The following is a 4,835-nucleotide window of genomic DNA, read 5'->3' as shown; positions in this document are numbered from 1 at the left end:
CCAGCTACTAGGGAGGCAGAGGTGAGAGAATCGCTGGAAGCCAGGAGGCAAAGGTTGCAGTGAGCTGAGATAGCACCATTGCACTCCAGCCTGGGCAGTCACGGGGGGGAGTTAGAAAAATCTCAAGTTAACAACCTAACATCACAACTAAAAGAACTAGAGACCAAGAGCAAACAAAACCCCAAACTAGTAGAAGACAAGAAATAACCAAAATCAGAGCTCAGCTGAAGGAGACAGAGACATGAAAAAACCATTCAGAAGATCAGTGTAAGGCCGGTTGCCTTGCTGGGAGCTAAATGGACACACCCATCCCTCTCCCCGCCTGATAACTACCTCATCACCAAGCTCATTATCTAGCCTCGCCACATGGCTTCCCCGAACCCGCCTCTGCATACCATACCCACGGCCACACTCAGCACCAAACTATGCACTCAACCCCCAGCCCGCTGTTGGAAAACCCTGCCAAAAATTAAAGAAGCCTCACCAAACGCTGCCCAATAGCAGTCTGCACTGTTGGACCCAGGCCGGCCCGCTTACCCAAAGTCCCGCCCACCTACCAATGACCTGTGCACGTCCTTTTTCCCTATAGCCAATGAAATTGCCTTTGCTTTGTTTCTCCAATAGCCAATCAATTGCCTCCACTCCCGATAAAACCCCACCCCTGAACAGCAGGGCACGACTTTTGTGGCCCCCTTCTTGGACCATAGAACCTTGCCCAGGCGCTAAATAGGCTTCTCATTTTCTTATACTTGCCTCAGTTTCCTAATTTTACCTAGTTGATAGACCTTACACCAAGATCTGCTTTTTTGAAAAAAATAATAAAATAGACTGCAAACTATACTAATCAAGAAGAAAAGAGAGAAGAGCCCCCTTTCCCCTGGCTGGCAGCGCGGAGGCCGCACGATGTCTGGAGTTACTGTAAAAGACGTGAACCAGCAGGAGTTTGTCAGAGCTCTGGCAGCCTTTCTCAAAAAGTCCGGGAAGTTGAAAGTCCCTGAATGGGTGGACACCGTCAAGCTGGCCAAGCACAAAGAGCTTGCTCCCTACCATGAGAACTGCTTCTACACGCGAGCTGCTTCCACAGCGCGGCGCCTGTACCTCCGGGGTGGCGCTGGGGTTGGCTCCATGACCAAGATCTACGGGGGACGTCAGAGAAATGGCATCATGCCCAGCCACTTCAGCCGAGCCTCCAAGAGCATGGCCCGCCGGGTCCTCCAAGCCCTGGAGGGGCTGAAAATGGTGGAGAAGGACCAAGATGGGGGCCGCAAACTGACACCTCAGGGACAGAGAGATCTGGACAGAATTGCTAGACAGGTGGCAGCTGCCAACAAGAAGCATTAGAACAAACCATGCTGGGTTAATAAATTGCCTCATTCATAATCCTGGTCTGGGTCTCTTTAGAGTCTGCTCTGTCGCCCAGGCTGGAGTGCAGTGGTATCATCTCAGCTCACTGCAACCTCTGCCTTCTGGGTTCAAGCGATTTCCCTGCCTCAGACTTCAAAAGTGCTGGGATTACAGGTGTGAGCCACAGCTCCTGGTCTGGTCTGGGTCTCCTGATTGGTTGCTCTCGGGGGCATGAGGAGGAAGAACTTCCTCCTTTCCCTTGAGTGAGGGTGCCTAAGTGGCTGTGTACCTGGCAGCCAGTAGGGCCTCCCCAGTCAAACAGTTCCTATCTGGGTTTGGAGGAAGGACCTAGGGGCCCTTGTAGCTGACTCCCCCACATCCTGTCTTTGCAGTTCTCAAAAAGTAAGAAAGGACGGCTGTGTGAGCTGTAGAGGGCAGTAAGCTGTGCGCTCAGCTGGACATGGGCTGCAGAGGTGGCTTCTGCTGGAGGAAAGCAAGAGAGTCCACGGCTCACGTTTCTCCCTGGAAGGTGGAGCACAGACAGGCCACCAGGGAGCCTCCACCGCAAAGTGGCCTGTGCTTCTTGCACGCTAACACTCCTGGACCTGCACGTTCTGGATGGTCCTTGAGCCTTAACTCTGCATCTGAGTGACGGGCCTGCTGAGTGTAGCAGTGGCGGGAAGCCGGTGGAAGTGGAGCCTGCTAGGTGCCTGTGCAGAAGTGCAGCACCGGGCTGCATGACCTCAGCAGTCCTCCATCGTGACTGGTTTACACAGCAAAGTGCGATGGGGTCTCCGCCCATGATTGGGCACCTGATCAGGGCAGGAGATCCCAACATTGCCCAGTGGGCAAGACGGGAAAGCAGCTCTTGGGACCTGCTGTGACCTGATGTTGCTCCCAGTTGGGAAGATTAAACTGGTTTAGCCAATATCTCCCAGGATTCCCCTGTCCAAGTTATTCCTGGGATCTGACCCATTTCCTGGAAAGGGCCAAGCCTGGGTTTTGAAGTTTAAAGTACTTGAGTTTAAATCCCAACTCTTCCTAATCACATGTGACCATGTGCACCTTCCCCCACCCCGAGCCTTTGCCTCCCCATGTGTGACCCTGCTAACTCTTAATTGAGCAACATGCCATGGAGATCCTTGGCTCTGAATAGCTCTGCTGGTGGACAGCCAGTTGGCAGTCCTCAAATCTAAGGCATAAGTGTTGAAAATAGGAAGTATCAAAGCCATCGGGTCCTACACCAGGGGAGAATGAAGCTGCTGCCCTTCCCAGCTTGACTGTCAGTACTGAAGGATTTGTATTTAAAACACGCTTAAAACCTACTGTGTGCCAGCACTGCACTGTGCCAGGCACTTTCCAAATGCATCATTGTGGCCAGGCACAGTGGCTCACGCGTGTAATCCCAGCACTTTGGGACGCTAAGGTGAATCACCTGAGGTCAGGAGTTCCAAGAATAGCCTGGCTAACACGGTGAAACCCCGTCCCTACTAAAAATATGAAAAATTAGCTAGGTGTGGTGGTGGGTGCCTATAATCCCAGCTACTGAGGAGGCTGAGGCAGGAGAATTGCTTGAACCCGGGACGTGGAGGTTGCAGTGAGCCAAGATTGCACCATTACACTCCAGCCTGGGCAACAAGAGTGAAACTCCATCTCAAAAATTAAAATTAAAATTAAAAATTAGCCAAGCATGGTGGCACACACCTGTAATCCCAGCTACTGGAGAGGCTGAGGCAGGAGAATCACTTGAATCCAGGAGGTGGAAGTTTCAGTGAGCCGAGATCACACCACTGCACTGCAGTCTGAGCAGAGCCAGAGTCCATTTCAAAAAAAGAAACAATAAAAATTTTAAAAGCAAAAAAAAAAAAAAAGAAAAATAGAGAAGAGTCGAATAAACACAATCCGAAATGACAAGGGAGATATTACCACTGACTACATAGAAATACAAACAGCCATAAGAGAATATTATGAACACCTCTATGCATATAAGCTAGAAAATCTAGAAGAAACTGATAAATTCCTGGACATATACACCCTCCGAAGACTGAACCAGGAAAAAATTGAATCCCTGAACATACCAATAATGAGTTCTGAAATTGAGGCAGTAATAAATAGCCTACTAACAAAAAAGAAAGAAAAAAAAGAAGAAGACCCAGCACCAGACAGATTCACAGCCAAATTCTATCAGATATATGAAGAAGAGCTGGTACCATTCCTACTGAAACTGTTCCCAAAAATTGAGGAGGAGGGACTCCTCCATAACTCATACTATGAGGCCAGCATCATCCTGCTACCATAACCTGGCAGAGACACAACAAAAAAAGAAAACTTCTGGCCAATATCCTTGATGACCATCAATGCAAAAATCCTCAATAGAATACTGGCAACCCGAATCCAGTAGCACCACAATCAATTTAGATCCCTTTACCCTGGCATCCAAAGTTGGTTAAACATCTGCAAAACAATAAATGTGATTCATCATATAAACAGAACTAAAGACAAAATCCACATGATTATCTCAATAGATGCAAAAAAGGCTTTTTTCTTAATTTCAAGATCTGCTGAAATTAGACACAGAAAAAACTTTTGATAAAATTCAACAATGCTTCATGTTAAAAACTCTCAATAAACTAAGTATTTTAGGAATACACCTCAAAATAATAAGAGCCATGTATGACACACCCATAGCCAAGATCATACTGAACAGGCAAAAGCTGGAAATATTGAAAGTCGACATAAGACAAGGATGCCTTTTCTCACTACTCATCAGCATAGTTTTGGAAATCCTGACCAGGGCAATCAGGCAAGAAAAATAAATAAAGGGCATCCAAATAAGAAGAGAAGAAGTCAGACTATCCCCGTTTGCAGATGACAGGATCCTATTATCTAGAAAACCCCTTAGTTTCAGCCCCATAGCTATTCAGGCTAACAAACAACTTTAGCAAAGTCTCAGGATATAAAATTAATATTCAAAAACCACTAACATTCCTATATACCAACAACAGTGAAGTTGAGAGCCAATTCAGGAACACAATCTCATTCATTATTGCCACCAAAAACATAAAAATAAAATCTCATTCAAAATTTCCACCAAAAAATAAAAAATAAAAACGTGCCAGCCATTAATTAATTATTCCCAAACAACAGCTTCCATTTTAATAGCTTAGATAGTTATAACCAGGGAGGTGAAAGATCTCTGTAAGATGAACTACAAACACTGCTCAGAGAAATCAGAGATGACACAAGCAAATTGAAAAACATTCTGTGTTCATGGATAGATCAGTATCATTATCATTATCAACATCATTAAATTGATCATACTGCCCAAAGCAATTTCTAGATTCAGTGCTATTCCTGTTAAACTACCACTGACATTCTTCACAGAACTAGAAAAAAACTATTTTAAAATTCACATGGAACCAAAAAAGGGCCACAATAGTCAAGGCAATCCTAAGCAAAAAGAACAAAGCTGGAGGCATTACACCACCCAA

General features: G+C 46.2%; 1 pseudogene; it reads left to right on the top strand.

Moving 5' to 3' along the window:
- The first annotated feature begins 876 nt into the window (after positions 1–876).
- LOC120363080 (small ribosomal subunit protein eS19 pseudogene) lies at positions 877–1,380 on the top strand (annotated as a pseudogene).
- The last annotated feature ends 3,455 nt before the right edge of the window (positions 1,381–4,835 follow it).

Source organism: Saimiri boliviensis, chromosome 2, assembly GCF_048565385.1.
Source record: "Saimiri boliviensis isolate mSaiBol1 chromosome 2, mSaiBol1.pri, whole genome shotgun sequence".
NCBI lineage: Eukaryota > Metazoa > Chordata > Mammalia > Primates > Cebidae > Saimiri > Saimiri boliviensis.
The sequence above is the reverse complement of the archived record's forward strand: the minus strand, read 5'-3'. Positions and strand labels throughout refer to the sequence as shown.